Raw genomic sequence first — 19,401 nt, forward strand, 5'->3', positions numbered from 1 at the left:
GATGACACGAAATTGTTCAGGGTGGTGAAAGCCAGAGAGGATTGTGAGGCACTCCAAAGGGATCTGTCAAGGCTAGAAGAGTGGGCATCCATGTGGCAAATGAGGTTCAATGTAGCCAAGTGCAAAGTAATGCACATTGGAACCAAAAATCCAAAATATAAATACAAGTTGATGGGGTCTGAACTGGCGGAGACTGACCAAGAGAGAGATCTTGGAGTCATGATAGATAACTCACTAAAAACGTCAGCACAGTGTGCGACTGCCATAAAAAAAGCTAATGCTATGCTAGGGGTTATTAGGAAAGGGATTGAAAACAAATCAGCCGGTATCATAATGCCTCTGTATAAATCGATGGTGAGGCCTCATTTGGAGTACTGTGTACAGTTCTGGTCGCCACACCTTAAAAAAGATATCATAGCACTGGAAAAAGTACAGAGAAGGGCAACTAAAATGATTAAAGGGTTGGAACACTTTCCCTATGAGGAAAGATTGAGGCGCTTGGGGCTCTTTAGCCTGGAGAAAAGACGACTGAGGGGAGACATGATAGAGGTTTACAAGATAATGCACGGGTTAGAGAAGGTCGAGAAAGATGTGTTTTTCTCCCTTTCTCACAATACAAGAACTCGTGGGCACTCTATGAAATTATTGAGCAGTCGGGTTAGAACAGATAGAAGAAAATACTACTTTACACAAAGGGTGATAAACACATGGAATTCGTTGCCACAGGAGGTGGTGGCAGCTACAAGCATTGCCAGCTTCAAGAGGGGACTGGACAAATATATGGAGCAGAGGTCCATCAGTGGCTATTAGCCACAGGAGATAGATGGTATTCTCTTTGTGGGGAGGTGGTGCTCTGTTGTCTTGGTGCTGGAAGGAAGGCAGTGGGAGGGCTTCTGGTGTCCTGGCCTCACTGACAGTCCTTTAGATGGCACTGGATTTCTAGCCACTGTGTGTGACAGAATGTTGGACTGGATGGGCCACTGGCCTGATCCAACATGGCTTTGCTTATGTTCTTATGTTAACCTGTCATTGCGGCAAGGGATCTAACTGCGGTACAGGTCAAGCCCTGGGGTCTCTACAGGACCTCCACCTTGACCTGTCTGGGCTACCCCTGCTGCCCTGGGGGTGTTCCATCCAAAGGATGGCTGGGACCCGGCGGCCAGGCAAGTGGTTCCCCTTTAAAGCACCAACCCCCACCAGCCATGGAGCCTGGGGGCGGCCTTGTCAAGGGGTCCCACCAGGCAGTCTGCCCTCGCAGCTGGCAGCCGTACAGCCTCACCAACCGCTCCTGACAGACCCCCAATTCCCAACTAATGGGAATGTGCCAAGGGGGTCACCGGCCCTCTCAATTTATCCTACCTGCCACTGCTAAGGGCCAAGCCTTTGCTTAGGCCCTTGCACCCCACAGGTGGCTTATGCCCATCCTGAGCCCTTGCCGCAAATCCTCCAGGAAAATGTTATTACCACTCACCAACAGGTGAACCCCATTACTGCGATAGAGGTCAGCCACCTCAGCCTTAATTTTGGGATGTGGCAAGTAAATTCCCAATCCTCGTTCCAAAGCCTTCTCTAAGGCTTTATTAGCCCTATGACATGCCCTCTCGATCCCAACTGGGTCCAAGGCTTCCCACCACACACGGCGCGGAAGTATTGCTGACCACATGATCAGCGTGCCCAGCCAATGCTCATTGATAATCTGCAAATCAGCCTCCGCCTGCAAGGAGAGGGCCTTACCCTTAACCAGGCCTAGGTCATTGCCACCGAGGTGGATGACCAGGATGTCCGGCTGTGGACCGCTCCTCCCCTCGAAGAGTAGAGGCAGGAGACCTGGCCACCTCATCCTCTGATGGCCCTGCCACTCGACCCTGGCCCGCTGGCTGAGGCCCAATTGTGAGCTGATCTGGGTGGTCTTTGCCTGGTGAGCAGCCCAGAAAATCATGCTGGGGCTGCAAATAAGGACCCTCATCCTCCTGTAGCTAGCCACAGCACCTGAAAAGAGACCAAAATCAAGAAGTGCTCGCAAAACCATCCAAAGGACGAACATAAGACCGGAAGGCAGCAGACTGCCAACACCCCAGCTTCTGTATGGCTGGCCCCGGGTAACCCATAGCCGCTGCCGTTGAGGCAGCCCCAATCCTGAATGAATGGGTTCCGAATTTCACGCCTACCAAACCCAATTCATTCAACTGCCCCAAACTGATATTTGGTCAGCGGGGAGCCGTCCATATGACGGAAGAGGTGCCCGTCGCCCTCACCACGTATGGCTATATAGCGCCGCAAGGCACTGACTGGGCACAAGCCCGGTTCTGCGCATGGGCTGAACCGGATAACCGACCCCTTGCCCTTTTAGTCAGTCTTAGACCTCCATACCCGGAGGGTCACATCATCACCCTCAAATTTGAGATCCTGCGCCATTAAAGTGTGACCTGATCGATCGCCAAGGGATTGCGCTACCAGCTCACTGACCCTCAGTGCCCAAAAAAATGCGGTAAGGGCTGCGGCATGGAACAAGGTGGACTCAAACTCAGAGTGGCACACCCTTGCCCAGATGGGCCCCAAGCCCTAAAGAATGGCATGGGAAATGGGCTGCTTGTCGTCCCTACGAACTCCCACTTCACGGGACCAATCCTCAAGCATTTTCCTCAATCGGAAATCACTGGTTGTGTCCACCAACCCCCTAGCCTTGCTGGTGAAGGCCAAGGCTGCCAACTGACCCCTAATAGTCTTAATGGACAAACCCCTACCTTTCTGCGCCACGCAGAAATGCATAAGGTGCTGGACAGGGATGGACCATACCTGCTGAAGTCCCGCTTCCCTTCTAAAACCCGCAAATGACACACTGCCCAATCATACAACTGCTGCATGCTGGGGGCATGCATGCCGGGGAGCCAATTATGCCAGTTACGTTCTATCTTCCTCCGCTTTAATCGCTCCTTGTCCCGGTCATCTAAGTCTTCCTTCTCCTTTTCTCCAGTTTCCTGAAGAGTGAAGACGTCGATGTACTTCCCACAAAGGATCTTCCCCCTGGTGACAGGCATTAAGTGATCTCCAAGGGGAATAGCGGTGTCCCCAAAAGGCAGAGCCCCAAAGGGGACGGACCCATAGCCTTGCATCCCTGCCGTGGGAAAACCCCAAGGGTAATAACCCCAATGGGGAAAATGGCCCAAAGGTGGTTGAACCTCAATGCCCTGCCATGCTACTGGCCCAGTGGAGGCCTGCATAGTTTGTGAGCCCGTCACTTCTTTATTTGGGCCATGCCATGGAGGCCATATCCCCTGTTACCATATGGGGTTAACTCCCTGAAATTGGTGGGCAACCCCAGGTGCAGGAACAGTGTGTGTCGAGGTTGATGGTGTGGGGGCGGCTGCCTGCCTCCACTGCCCCCAATGCCAAGAGCCAGTTGGCAAAGGTGTAGCAGCCTTACCATCTCCCTCCGCCTGTTGAACTGCCACTGCCACCTGCCCAGTCTCGCCAGGCCAATTCTGCTCAGCCGTGCTGTCAAGATCCAATGCTGCACTCTCTGCTAGTGATGTCCTGACGCCCGGTTCACTGCCATCCGTAGCACCTGTTCCTTCGAGAGCAGAAAGCCGTTTGAGTACATCCCTTTGAAAGGTAGTGGTAGAAGCTGAAATAACAAAGCGCACCTGCTTTGCCCTGGCAAGGGCTGAGCTCCCAACTCCCCTAGCCTGTTCCAGTGCTGCTAAACGCACAATTATCTCTTGCCAGCTTTGTACCTCCTCCTCCTCCTCAGATGAGGATAACACAGGGGCTGGTCATTTTGCCGGGGGGCGCTTTGCAGGCTGCTTGCCCTTAGAGGGCCCTTTACCCTTGCCTGGCATAATGGAGCAGAACTCACCACCAAAATGGCCGCACAGAGCAGAAAATGGCTGCCTCTAATATGACTGTAAAACAGAATTGCAGTACCCACCCACAACCACCAAGGGGGAAGGGGGTGGGTGGGGGTGGCAGCACAGGCCTAGCCAACTGGTAGGAATGCAGGACTTATGCTTTCACTTTCCAAAGCCCCAATAACCCCAGGGGCCAACAGCTGCCACAGAGGGCACCTCCAGAGTCTACTTGCCCCAAGGACAACGTAATGGCCCCACCAGCGGGGTAAGCAAATAGCAGTATTGGGGGGGGGGAGCTGCGCAGAAAGTAGTATGGGGGGGGGCTGCAGAAACACAAGCACCCTACTGCGCAATAACAACTCTCCCAAGAGATAGTGCACGTAGCCCCAGAACCCAGCTGGAAGCGTGGCTGTGCAAAAGCCACGTGCAGGCCAAGACTGCTTCCCTCAACAACCACCCCTAAACCTAAAGATAAGGGGGGGGGAAATTAGCCCTACGGCAGGCACTCACTCCCCAAGCTGCCCCAAACCCCAGGTAACCCAGGCCGAGTAGGGGGAAGGAGAGGAAGCCCAACAAACGCTGCTCAGGGCCGGGCTGTGCAAACGCCCGAGCTGAAGCGCCCAGCTGACCTGCTTGCCGTAATGCAGCCGAGGAGGCTGGCCTCACCACTACGCTGCTGCGCTGGGTGAATGCTCCCTTCCGAGGCAGAGTTGCCAGGCGGCTTCTAGAAACGGTGCCACGCAGCAAAGCCACGGCCGGTACTCCCTGCGACTTTGCGTCCCGCCACTGCTGCCAATGCTGCTGCCACCTCCAACTGTCCCCAACTGCTCGTGGGGCTCAGCAAGAGCGAGCCCAATCGCCGCTGCCTCGGTCTCTGGAGAGCTTCAAATGCTCGTCTCTCCCTCCAAGTGAAATGCAATGACTGAAGGAGGCCTCAAGGGTGGAGCTGGCTATTAAGCCTTTCCTCCGCCCCCAGGCCAATATCCGGATGGCCGGGAAAGCGTGGGCTGTATTTACCCCTTCAGGAGCGGCAAACCCGGCCCCCAGTCTTTAGCAGTTGTCTGGGAAGGGGCTGCATTGGAAACACATCATGACTATAAAATCAGCTTTTAATCACTTTTTAAAAGTACAATTCTGTGTGTCTTATATCATTTTTGAGGCCTTATTTATAGACTTCTGCAAGGTTTCTATATATCAGTTTTTCTGTTCCAAATGGCTGAGAAGTGACTCAGAGCATGGACCCTTTGTAATTCCAACACCTGTTTTTTGAGGGAAAAGAAATGTCTGCTGTTTTTGTTTGGTATCTTCTGGTTCACTCAATATATTCATCACTGAACACTTTTTGCAATGCCTTGTTGATTTAGATGGTATGTCTCACTTTCTCTCTAATTTTCACTTTTCTTCCTTCTGTGCCCCTGCTGATGGTATTGCTCAAGTGACATTTGCTGACTATGTGATCACCTTTGGTCTGAACAACACCTTCTGTCACTCCATCAGCAACTCTCAATAATTTCCAAGTTGCTTTACTGGAAAATAATAGTTCTTGATGCTCTGCTTTGCCATCTTTTGTGTAGTCTCTGACCTCCTTGCTGAGGAGGTCATCAGGGTTTGAAGCATAATGGAAACATGCTAAGGGAAGTGCTGTTGTCTGATGATGGGCTGTCAGGTTTCATTTAGCACTTATTATGATTCCTGTATGAGCCACGGTGTCTGATGCTTGCTCATGAAGTTGAATTGTAGAACTGATTGCCAGATACTTGACAAACATTAACTGGAAGTGTAGCTACCATAAAGACATGTGCTGTTGCTTGCTTTCCTGAAGGCTTTCTTCTCACTACAAGCCCACTGGCAGGGAATTGTCATTATTCTTTCCATTTTTCAAAAGCAGGAGGCACTTCTATGTGGTATGCATTGATTATGAACAAAAATTGACAATCATTTTACATGGGTGGCAGTGACCAAGAGGAAATCAATTTGCACCAATGTGTTTTGTACAAGAGGAGCTCTTAGTATCCACTTTCGCTAAACAGCTGATTAAGTACAAATGCCAGGCTTTATGAAAGCATAAGTGTAAGCTATGAGAAATGGCTCATGATATTGTAGATATATCATCTTACCTACTTTAAGGTGCTGATGGCATAAGGAGTATAATTTGTCATTGCCAACTTCAGTCAAATAATCATCTTGCACCCAGGACTGTATAAGTAACTGACAACATTAGGCACATGCTATATAAGTGGACAGCATTTTCTGATTATTTCTCAAAAACAAATGAGCCTATTGGAATGGATGGTGCCATTTCAAAAAGACTAAGGTAAACATTCCTTAAAATTGCCATGTTGAATTGTCTCTGTTTTTCTGCATTGTGCATCCTATGCAAGCTGATGCAGACCTCAAAATATTCTTAAGGGGACACATATAAACATGTGTGTGTGTGCGCGCACACACACACACAAGTATGCCAGGAACTATACAGAGTGCTGTGGTGTTATAGTCCCTGTCCAAGCTTATGTACTATGGATAACCAGCATGGTGTATTGGATAGTCAGATTAGGATATGGGTGACCTGTGTTCAAATCTGCACTCTGAAATGAAGTTGATTGGGCATCATGACAAGATATGATTAGAGAACATTCTGGCACAAATATAGTTTGCAGCCATGCAGTTATGACTGTCTCACTATCATCCAGTGATCTTCAGGGCTGATTGGTGATTTGAACTCAAGTCTCTTCACTCCAACTCTCTAACTACAGTGGTTGTCTAAATATAGAGTGTTGCATGTAGAGGTGGGCACGGACCTCATAATGGACCTAATTTCCCCACAGATTTACCTTGTTCAGTATTCGCAAACACGTGGGCCGTGGGTGCGTGTTCTTTTTTTTTTCAATTTTAAACTTTATTAACAATAAGTCATAACAACATCAACTGTAAGAGGATATATCATATAACAATACACAAAACGATTTCTGTATATACAATTGGGACATAAGAGGAGATTTCTAATACATATACCTTAGCTGACATACTTTACCTAGTCTGCGAACATACAAACAAGGATATTTGTTGAACTACATCTCATGGACAAGATAACATAACTACTCCAGTACCACAATGGCATCTTGACCACTCACACTTCTGGATTTATGATTGCCTGAAAGGGCAGCTGTGATGCTAAGAACTCATTGTTGGCTAGATGATCCAAGAAAGGGAACCACTTGGATGCAAAGTCAGAGGGTTTCAAGGGGTTTGTAGAGAGTTGCAATCTGTCAGATATTCTTTCCATTATAAGGTGGTCCCACACCATCCTGTACCACATGTGTAAATCCGGGGGAACAGGTGATTTCCATTTGATTGCTATCGCATTCTTGGCAGCATTCAGGAACATGCGAATTAGGTCCCTCCGTTGGCGAGGTACAGGAGAGTCAGTCCAGACATCCAAAAAGATCAATTCAGGGCTAGGAGGGATGGCGTGGGAGGTGATGATTTTGATTTCTTTGAAAACTAAGCGCCAAAATCCTTGAATGGATTGGCATCCCCACCATACGTGTATAAACGTTCCCTGCTCACCGCACCCTTTCCAGCAGAGAGGGGATCTTTTGGGGTCTATCCTTGCTAGCTGCTGTGGGGTGAGATACCACCTGTGAAGGATTTTGTAATTTTGTAGTTTGGTATTAATGACCGGGGTGCTTAGTAGTTTGGAAGTCCAAACCCGTTCCCAGTCAGACTGCGAGATGTCAACACCGCAATCTAGTTGCCATTTATCTTTCAGTGTCTCATTCTGTTTAGTATGGGAGTTAATCAGCATGTTATAGATTTTAGACAGAAGCCCTTTGCGGGAGAGTGAATCGGGTTCAAGAATCTTTTCAAATTCCGTCATAGGTTTGGATAGGACTTGCCCTATTTCCAGGTGTCTCAAAAAGTAGGTTAACTGAAAGTAGAGGTACCACGGAACCTCCCCACTGAGTTTGCGGGCTAGTTCTGTTCTGTCTAAGATGCCAGTTTTAGATGTTATATCTGTCAGCCTCTTGTTCCTAAGGCTCTCCCAGGTTGATGAGATTGCACTATTATGTTGAGGCGGTGCCCCGTCATGCGAGGTCAATAGTGAGAATCTAGAGATTTTAGGGATCAGTTTGGACCTGTGTTTATCCCAGAGCTTCAGAAGGGCTATGAGGAAGATGTTTCCGCTCGATGAAGCGGAGCGGTGAGCAGTATTGGTCCAGAATAGTTCGCCAATCGTGTGGGTTTGATGTTGTGGATGCAGCACATCCATCCAGTCAAAGTGTGTGTTATGGTGCAAGATTTGAACTACGTCCGATAGCCTAGCTGCTGTATAGTACATGCCAACATCAGGGAAGTTAAATCCCCCCTTAGAGTGTTTGGTCCTCAGGATCTTAAAAGCTATTCTGGGACGCTTATGATCCCAAAGAAACCTATTGAGGGATGTCTGCCATTGGCTCAGTAAGTGATGGGGAATCTGTATTGGGACTGTTCGGAAAAGGAATATTAGTTTTGGAAGGATGAAGGATTTAATCAAGTTATACCTCTCAAACCAAGATAACGTTTGTTTGTTCCATTTGAATAATACACTCTTAATTTCTTTCATCAGCAGCTGGTGATTAAGTCGGAGCAGGTGGTCCGGGTTTTGGGGAATATTTACACCTAGGTAATGTAAGTGAGATTGTGCCCATTGATATGGGTAGAGCCGTCTGATTTCGTTACTCAAAGGAGCAGGCAAATTTATGGGGAGAAGACTTGACTTATTCTGGTTAACCTTTTTAGCCCTGAGATTAGTTCAAATTGGGCCAATTCTTTGTGGAGGTACTTCAGGGAGTCTAGAGGGTGAGAGATAAACAGCAAAATGTCATCGGCGAAGAGACACAATTTAAAGGTGTTGTCAGTGACCTTTATTCCATGGATTTGCATATTAGACCTTATAGCTTCAGCAAGGGGTTCGATCGCTAGTGCAAAAAGGATGGGAGACAACGGACAACCTTGTCGTGTGCCCCTGTGAAGGGTGAGTGAGCAGGAGGAGACACCATTGGTTTTAATTTTTGCATGGGGCAGTCATATATGGCTTTAATTACATGTTGGAAATCAGAACCAAAATTCATGTGGGACAGGAGCTCTTGTAGGTAGGTGATTTCACGCGAATCAAAAGCCTTCTCTACATCTAGGGATAGGAGCAGTAGTTGTTGATTGTAATGCTTGCTATAAGTTAGTATATTTAAAGCTTTATAAATGTTCTCCGAGATATCCCTGTTGGGGATGAAGCCTATTTGATCTTTACAAATATATTTCCCTATAAAAGAGTTCAGCCTTTTCGCTAGGATCGAGGTAAAGATTTTATAGTCTGTGTTTAGAAGAGATATTGGGCGGTAAGAGCTAGGGTTCGAAGGATCCTTGCCCTCCTTGGGAATTAATGTAATGTTAGCTTCTGACCATGTTCCAGGTAAGGTGTCTAACACAAAAATGTCATTGCAGGCCGAAAGCAAGGGCTGGTGCAGTGTTGCCGCAAATTTCTGATAAAATTCCGCTGGGAAGCCGTCTGGCTCCGAGGCTTTATTGCGTATCAAGCCCTTGATGGAGTCAAGGAGCTCAACACTGGAGATAGGACTGTCCATTATCATCTTGTGGGTCTCCGCTAATTGTTTAATATTTTTGTGCTTAGACAGATATAGTTTGATTTTCTCTTTGTCTGGCTTGGTTGAGGAGTATAACTTGGCGTAAAAGTCTCTAAACACTTTTACTATGTCGACAGGTCCAGTGAGCACCCGGTTGTTGGAATCTTTGATAAGCCTGATATGCCTATTGATTTTTTTGTCTTTTACTTTCCATGCTAGGTATCGTAGGGATTTAGGGGAGTGGTACCAGTATTTTTGCTTTAAGTATAAAAGATTTTTCTGAATTTGCTGAGTTTCTAATGCCTCTAGGGTTTTACGTTCGTGTAGTAGCTGTTTATATACCTTTTTACTGCCATTCCTTTTGTGTAGACGTTCTAGGGTGTTAATTTTGTCAATCAGGGTCTGTTTCTGCTGTGTTTTAGCTTTGTATAGAGATGCTGAGAGCGCTATTAACCTCCCTCGCAACACTGCTTTAAGCGCGTCCCACACCATTTGGGTTGAGGTTTGTCCCGTTCTGTTTTCTTCTAGATATTGTTTAATATATTGTTCTATCATTTTAGTAGTGCTATCATTGAGTAAGAGGTTTTTATTAAAGGTCCAATACCTTTCCCTAGGACATTCAGAGGTTAGGTTTACCCTACAGTCCACCCAGGCATGATCCGAGTAATCTATGGTACCTATCTCAGAGTGGCTCACCCTATTAGAAAGATCTGTTGATACAAGAATGTAATCGATCCTTGTGTATACATCATGTCGTGAGGAGTAATAGGTGTAATCCCTAAGCGTTTTATTTTGCTCCCTCCAGGCATCAATTAGATGGAAGTGATTGAGGAGCGTCAGCAGCTTCGAGATTGAGGATGTAGCGTTAAGTACCTTTTCGGGATTGGCGTTAGTATGCTTAAATGAGGATTTATCCAATTTATGGTTCTCTATCAAGTTGAGGTCCCCACCTACTATCACCGGTCCCTCTTGAAAGTTCTGTAATTTTTGCAGTGTTTCAGATAAGAAATCAAGCTGGCTTGCGTTAGGTGCGTATATTGAGGCCAGTGTGACCATCTGATCATCCAGTAGGCCTTTGATGAAGAGGTATCGTCCCTTAGAGTCTTTTAGACTGGCCCTATGTACAAACTGGCAATTTTTAGTTAACAGTATTGCCACTCCTCGGGCCTTTGAGGAGCCTTTCGCATGAAACTGCATTTTAATCCAGGGGGCCTTAAGCTCCTCATCGTGCAACGCATGGAGATGAGTTTCTTGAATCATAACCACATCAGCATTAAGTTTTGCTAATTTCGATAGGACCCGTCTCCTTTTTATAAGGTTGTTGAGCCCCCTTAAATTTTGGGTGACAACATGCAAACCTGATTGCGAGGTCATTGCTAAGCAATCAGGTACCCTGTGATTGAAGTGTGAGGTTCTTTAGGCCAAAGTGGTACTATCGGAGTGTTACAAGCAAATAAGGTGCTTCCATTGCCAACCGAGCAGTACGGCGTTAAGATAGGTAAGGTAGGAAAAATAAGAAGTTATCAACACTAGTGCCAAACACAGCTAAGTTCTTCTAACTATTCAAATGTAGGGAGAAAATATTATACCTTAAATCCAACTATATAACATATAACATATAACCAACCTGGTTATGAGAGAGGAATCACACAATAATTCGTGGACAGCTGACTGCAAGATCGACACCCCCAAAATAATAGGACCCTCCTCCCCCGTCTCTAAGACACTCAGGATTGTGAAAATCGATTTGAAATGGATAGTAAAGTAGTTGATTACCCTGTATCTATATGTTAAGCGCTATATCTCTTACTGAACAAACGGTCTAACAGCTATGATCAATTAATAGAGGAATTTGCAAGCGGTTCTGTAGGAGATCAAGTTGATACGTATACACAGATATGAAGTGGCTTCAAGTATAATCAATAAGAGGCGGTCACACAGAAATTAATTGTTGATAGTGCTTCTTACATCCTCAATCAGTGCAAAATCAATAAGCTATTAATCAAACCCCCCAATTTTAGACAACCCCCTCCCTCTCCCCTCAATTAATTATGATATTTCAAGTTGATTAGAGATAAATATTAAAACAGTTGATGAGATCCTAAGATTCAACCCCTATATCACTTCGTGAAGCCCTACCAATCCCTTTTGGGTAGTCAATCACGTGGGGTATATTTGATCAATTGGAGAATTTATTGGCTTTCCTTTATATGGTAGAAATAAAATAAAAAAATGAAAATTATTAACTATGTGATTGTAGTGTTTACTAATTTCAGCAATGTGAATCAATCCTCCCAAAATCAAGTACTGTTAAAAAAAGATTTCCCTTTACCCCCCCCCCCTTATTCTAGTTTGAAATATATTCAATGAATTAATCAATTAGCTAGTGTAACTAGCACGTTTTGTGTCAGGGTTTATTACAGTTGGGAAGGTGGTGTTAATTAATTAGGGAAGGGAAGATCTCAACGTGGCTGAAAATCACAGTGGTCGCCCCCCTCACAGCTGATCTATCAATTAGAATCAAGTGGGCTATTTGAGTGGCGGGGCAAGCAAGGAGATCGCAAATAAAACTTCAGTAACGAAGTACTGGTTATCTCGTTGCTAGGCAGTCTTCAGAAGCTCAGCGAAGAGAACCCCTCTGAGCTTCGGCTACAGACCAACAGAAAGGACTGCCTGTAAAAAGGAGCTAAATAAAGCAAATAGCCCCTCATTCAATCCCACCCCGCCCCCCTCAAATGAAATGGATAGTATTAGCTTTAAACATTCTACTTCATACAAACATGACAATCAGAACAGTCGTTGGTTAGGCATCACAGGCAGCAATCTTGTTGGTCTTCTGTGGCGATAAAGGCATGCTGCGCTTCCTCCGTTGTGCGCCCGCTTCTGTCTCCATGGCGATTGCAATGCCGAGCTCCTGCATGAAGCGACGTCCCTCCTCAGGTGTCGAAATGAAATGAACCTTGCCGTTGATATTAACACGGAGCGTAGAGAAGCGGGTCCAGCTGTAGTCGACTTGGGCCGATCTGAAACCTACTGTTACGCTTTTAAATTGTCGTCTTTTTTCAAGTATTTCAGAAGGGAGATCTGTGAAAACATTAATTCTTGCTCCTTTGTACGTTAGAAATCTTTTCATTCTGGCCGTTTCCAGGATTTGTTTCCTTATTTTCCAATCAACGAACATCGCCACTACGTCTCTTGGCCCCTTCCTCCTTTCATTATTTTTGGCACCAATTCTGTACGCTTTAGAAATGGCGACGGTTGCTCCCTCCTGCATTTGTAGTTCACTTGCCAGCCAGTCAGAGAGAAAAGTAGAAAGGTCTACGTCTGTTGTAAAATCCTCCTCCAGTCCTCTGAACTTCAAATTAGAACTCCTCAGTTGAAATTCAATGTCCAGGATTTTGCTTTGGACTTTGCTGTTCTCAGACTGGAGGAGCCAAACATTGTCTTTTAAAGCTGCCATTTGGGACAAGGCTTGGTCCATCCTTTGAGCTACCACATCTAGCACCAGCTTAACCTCATTTATTTGTTTAGATAGGGGCTCCATCATGATAGAGATCCGATCAGCAAAGCTCGTTTCGATCTCTTTTAGCAGCGTTTTCAGTGCAGGGTCATAAGGTACGGCCGGTAGCTTTCGTGCCTCAGCTGAGCTTCCCGCGGCCGCCATATTAGCCCTCCCTCTCTCCGTTTCCCCCTCAGCACTTTCAGCCTGAGAACTAGGGAAATACGTTTGTAAGTTCTTTACTGCCTTTATATTTTGCTTCTTGAAAGACTGATCCTGCTTACCCTTCATGTCAATTTCAGAAACGTGAAGTAGAATGTGTTGTTTTAGGGGCCTGGGGTGGAATCAAGACGGAGCTTCAGCACAACGCGTCCATCTCGTTCCGAGCCGACGCCACGCCCCGTGTTCTTTTCATGAAAGTGCCAAACTTTGGGGCATTCTGTCCGTTGGCCTATTATGCCAGGATTCCCGCTGTTGCTGCTCAATCAATTTCCTAGGCAACGGTGTGGAGCCACCTTCCCTGTTCAGAACACACCAATCTCAGCCCAGGAAACCTTGATTGGCAGCTCTGTCAGCCAAACAGAGAGCACCTATTATTCTGTAGCGTTTCTGTATATAAGAGAAAGTGCTTGAAGCACCACTTCACTTTGCAGGCAGGAGTGCGAGTTAGCAACTTTCTTTTCCATTGCACGTTGCAAAAGTGGCTTGTGCCTTAGCAAGGGGCTTTGGGGCTTTAGTTGCAAGAGGCCTTACTCTTTCCTCCATTCCTGTTTAATTTTGTCGGCTTTCAATTCTGGCTTGCTTTGTGAGAGCACTTTAAAAACAAATCCTTTTATCATGTTCTGATTTCTTTTCCCTTTCAAATCCTTGGGTTCTGGGGCTCATTTTTTTTTTCAAACTCTTACTTGCTTCTGGGTTCCTGGTGGTGGGTTCTATTGTGCTCTGACCCCACCCACTCGCAGACCCGCAGTGGGTGCATGGCAGCTTTTGGTGCTGTTTGCTTGAGTTCTTTCAAAGCCTTTCCTTCCCAAACAGTGAGTGCCTTTTGGGGTCCTTTCCTTACTGGCTTTTGAGGTGCCCGGGGTCTGCTATTGGGCTCTGTGAAACACACACTGTCTGACGACCAGCAGCACGCTTTTGGGGCTCTCTGCTTGAGTTCTTTCTAAGCCTTTCTTTCCCCAAACAGTGAGTGCCATTGGGGGTGCTTTCCTTCCTGGCTTTTGAGGTGCCCGGGGGCTGCTATTGGGCTCTGTGAAACACCCACTCTCTGATGGCCGGCAGCACACATTTGGGGCTCTCTGCTCGAGTTCTTTCTAAGCCTTTCTTTCCCCAAAGTAAAGGCTTTTTTTAGTGCTTTCCTTCCTGTCTTTTGAGGTGCGCGGGGGTGCTATTGTGCTCTGTGAAACACCCACTCTCTGATGACCGGCAGCACACATTTGGGGCTCTCTGCTTGAGTTCTTTCTAAGCCTTTCTTTCCCCAAAGTAAAGGCTTTTTTTGGTGCTTTCCTTCCTGGCTTTTGAGGTGCCCGGGGGCTGCTATTGGGTTCTGTGAAATACCCTCTCTCTGAGCAGCACGCTTTTGGGGCTCTTTGCTTGAGTTCCCCACTCCCTTCCCCCAGGCGTGGGGAAAGTGTTTCCAAATGGGGGAGCACAAGAGTCCTTCCCCAGGCGTGAGGAAGGCTCCTTCCTAATAGATGAGCACAAGTTTCCTTCGAGGCTCCCAGCCTTCAAGGCTACCTTCATATTTGGGGAGCCCAAGCCTGCTTCCTTCCCACTGCCATGTCTACTGCCTTCCCCCAGACAAACATTTCATTCCCTCGCCAAGTTTGGCAAGGTGTGTTTGGCCGTGGTCCTTCCCCTCCCCAGTCTCCGTGCCACTGCCGTACTCACTCAGCCAGTCAGACTGTGGGCCACCCACACATCCTCATGGAGGAATCCCACGTTAGTCTGTCTCCAGCTGCTAAGAGCAAGAGCCCAGTAACATCTCCTTTCCCATGGCTCCATTGCACTGGGGGATCACCTCCCTGGCGGCTTCCCATCGGAGAGGTGTTTTCTGGATGCTGCTTTATTCTCAACAAAAATGACTTGCCAAGACCGCCCCCCCCCCAACAGGGGTGTATTATTGAAGTCTCATTCCCCCATGGGTGGGGAAGGCTTCTCTTCTATCACAGGTGCCCCGTTGCCAAGGTGGGTTCTCATCTGGGCCCAAAAGGCATGCATACCCAGCCTCATTTCCACCCTCAGCGGGCTTCTCTTTTCCTTGCATGCTTCCATTGCCTTCCGTCCCTCTCATTCAGAGAGCTCTTTTAGGCACATTGCCCTTGCCACTCATCCCCAAAGGGGATGGTCTCCTGTTGCTGCTGTTCCTGGTTGTGTGTCAGATGCTCTTAGGCTGGGAACCGTGTGTGAATGACTCCACACAGCGATGGTGAGGTACATCCCTGTGGTTGGGCACCTTAATAGACATCCCGCTGTGTCCCCTCTCCTTGTCCAGCATTAGCGCACCCAAGAACTGCTTCTCTTTTTCAGTAGCATCTCATATGCCTCCCTGTTTCACCGATTCTTTTCCACTGTCTTCTACTTTTCATCATGACACCACCACCCTTCTCTTTTCTCATGGCTACCCCATGGCCGAGGTGTCTTTTGGTGGTGACCAGCTTTCCTCTAAGTCACGTTCCCTGGGGGGAGGGAAGGCCCCCCACGAGGGGACTTAGAGTCACCCTCCCTGAAGTTGGGAAGGGCTTTCCTTCCACCAGCCCCAATAGGGGACTTGGACACCCCTTTTTTCAGCTGAGCTTTTTCTTGCTGACACTGGTGAAACTATGTGTGGGAGATTTCTCTGTGGTGGTACAACCAAAGCTCTTCTCCATTTTATCCTCACAAGAACCCTTTGAAGTGGGTCACTATGGTGGAGCCTTCTTTTGCTCCACCAGATGGTTGCCCCCCCCTAAAATAACTGAACTTAGAGTGGTGGGAAACTAGATCTTCAATTCCCATGGTCCAGTGATAAGTAGGACAGTGGCCCAGGTCAGAGCCCTGCCCCTAACCCAAGCAAGCAGGCACACCACATCACTGAGGTGGGATTCACTGGCCACTGTTCAAAGAGGCTCCCTTTGAATAGGACAGCACAAGTCTCCTTCCCGCAAGGTGTGGAAGGCATCCTTTCCATCCCTCCCGTACCTTCCATTCCAGCAAGGGGCCTTTGAATTGCTACACTGTTTCCTCTTGCGGAGTTGGCTTTCACTCAAGTACATCCATTCATTCCCCATCATGGGAGTTGGTCTCCCTGACCCCGGGGAGGGCATCTGTTGCTGATGCAGCCCCATATGGTAGGTGGGTTTTGTGGGCAGCCACCTCTCCTGGACAGGAGGAGCACAAGTGTCCCTCCTTCAACCAAGGGTGGGTAAGGGTCAGCCAGAATAGGGGAGAGGAAGTTGTTGTTGGTCTAAGTCTTTGGAAAAGTGATAATTGAAGAGTGTTACATGAAAATCTTTGGAAAAAAAGTCTACTAAAATGAAAATCTGTGGGGAAAACAGGGTTTACTGAATGAAAACGTCTTTGTGGTTTCCCCCTGGACTTGGTATTTCCATTTAAATCACACCCATATGGTGTACACACAATCACTGACAAGCTATGAAGAGATAACCTTAATTGGGTAAGGGGTTTGGATCAAAACCAGGGTGGGGAGCAGAGTTCAGCTCATTCCTTCTAAAGACTTTGGGGATTAGAAAGCTTTGTAACTGCCTGTTACCTACTTTTTTCTTTGTAAGAGATTTAAACCCTGGGAGTATTTGTGGAACACTGCCCATCTTTTAATGATCACATCAGAGCAATTGCCAGACTAACGTTTGATTATCTCAGAACAGCATAAAGCTGCATTAGCCCCTTTCCCAAATGGATGTTGGATGGCTTATCCATGTCTTTGTAACATCCCAGCTGTATTACTGCAAGTTTCTCTGGAGGTTTTCCAGAAAGGAGCACCTAGCCAACAATTTCATGCCAAGAATTTCTGGTTCTACCAAAGTTTATCTAAACCTCCTTGTATATAGTTACTTGTGTGTGGTTACAACACTGACTTATCAGCTAGCATATGCCACTTTATCTCCTTGAAAGGTTGTTCTACTATCATATTTAGAATATGGAAATGTGAGCCTGACTCTGGCTTGATTAATCACAATTAAAGTGCATGTGGTTTTATTGTTCAATTTTCAATGGCTGTATGTAAGTAAAACAAAATAGCTACTCAGCAAGTCAGCATGGCACAGTCCATTATGACTGTAAGTCTAAGTCTACCTAATCCAGTTGTGCAAGACCATACATGGTCTGCAAAAGAAAGTCTTGTAAAAGACAAGGCATCTAGAATTGTAGGGATCAAAATATATTAGATAGCAGATGTCAGTCCTTGGCAGGTAGAATCCCCAAGTTCTCCACAGCAAACACACAGGTGTATTGGTTGAAGTAACTTTATTAGAGATTCAGCAAGTTCAAGGTGCTCAGACAAATGCATTGGCAGAAGTGATGTAACTGGTGTTGGTGAGGTTAGTTATAGGGAATATTCCCGCCATCAGGATAAGGGTCGTTAAAGTTTTTGGGGGGTTGTCAGGGAGAAGCTAGGTTTAGGCTAGACAGAACAAAGAATGAAATCATCTCAGTTCCCAAGAAAGATACATTTTGAGCTGATTGCAGCTACTTTCAAGGACACTTCTGGAGGCAGCGGGGAAAGAGAAAGTAAATACTTGTGAGATAACCCACTGCCTTAACATTAATAAGAAACTTCTCATGCGCTCAGAGGATCAGTACATAATACAGAATACATTCATGGCAGATATGCAGACAGGCATATATGACAGCAGATCTCAATCTATAAAGCTGAATTACAGCTGCACAGGCTCCAATTCAGATTGGAGAGGGGATTTAACCCTTCTATAGCACACAGATCTGCTAAGTGAAACTGTCCCTTACACTGTTAGCCCTTTAAAGGAAGAAAGATAGGAGCCCAGCTATTCCCCCTATAGGGATAACAATAGCACGAAGTCCCCAGTTTTGATTACCAAAACTGTGCAGAGATGGAGAGGTTACACCCCCTCCTCTTCCCAACCCATTCAGCTCCAATCTATATCAGTGTCCCACATGGCTCTAATTTAGCTTTAAAAAGTAAGCTAAGATATATGTTTTGTATCTTGTCTAGTCTGAATCTCATTTGATTTTTGATCCCATCGTTTCTTTAATGTGGCATACATGGATGAAAAAGTGTATTTGAATCCCCTACCCCAACCCAATTTTTTTCCAGATAACCTTGATAGGTTCATTATATCAAAAGACATTACAATGACTAATTAGTTTCATAGATGACTAAGAATGTGAAACCAGATCTCTAACCACTGCATCATTTTACAGCAGCATCTGGTATTCCAAAAGGAAAGAATAAAAGAACCTAAAAATCCAAGGTTCGACAGATGTTGAAAGTGATACAACATCATTTCTTCAAATGTTTTGAATTAAATGTAATATATTTATTACAAACTGAGCAAAATACATAAACATAAGCAAGAATTTTATTTATATAAGGTCACACTGACAAGAAATGCATTCGTACATTTTGACAAATGAGAAGTTCAGGTAACTGTTCACACATCATACATCTGTGTTTAATCTTTGCACTGCTAGCTAGCACTGTTTGGAGCATAGCTCCTCGCCAGCTAGAAATTACATTAACTGCAGCTTTACAGCATGCAGTCAAGTCTGAAATTATTAAAAAAAGATAACAAGTATATTGCATTCTAATCTAATTATCTAAATCATTTAAATTATTTATAAAGGCTGCTTCAAGTCTTTGTTTTAAAGGATCTTTATAGACTGCACATAATTTAGTATTAACACAGTTGAGGCTCAGAAGGGACTTAAACAATTCTCTGCTACTTCTTTCTTATGTTTCGCAAAATAAAAGAAGTTCTACTAATTGACACTTTAATAGTCTGTATAACTGTTGATTCTTAACCTTATTCCAATATGATTTGAGTAGAGAGAACAATTCCACACATTTCTATATGCAGCCGGTTTTGAAGCTGCCATAGTAACAAGCAGAACACGCTTCCTTTGGGCGGGAGAATAACAGCAGCTGATCCTTAGGGAGTTGAACTGGACTGGAGCTTGTGGTATGCTTAATGTATTTATTAAAATATTTATAACCTGTCTTTCCCCATTAGGGAAAATCTCTTGGAAAAGACTGATTCTCTGGACCCATTTCAACCAGGCTTTAGGCCAGGGTTTGGAAGAGAGATGTTTTGGTCACCTTGGTTGATGACCTCCACTGAGAACTAGACAGGAGAAATGTGATCCTACTAGTCCAGCTGGATCTCTCAGACGCCTTTGATACTAAGGCTGAGCTGCTGCTCAGTGCTGGGACTAAGGGGAACTTTGTTATGTGGTTCAA

This window comes from Eublepharis macularius, chromosome 5 (genome assembly GCF_028583425.1).
Source record: "Eublepharis macularius isolate TG4126 chromosome 5, MPM_Emac_v1.0, whole genome shotgun sequence".
Classification (NCBI taxonomy): Eukaryota; Metazoa; Chordata; class Lepidosauria; order Squamata; family Eublepharidae; genus Eublepharis; species Eublepharis macularius.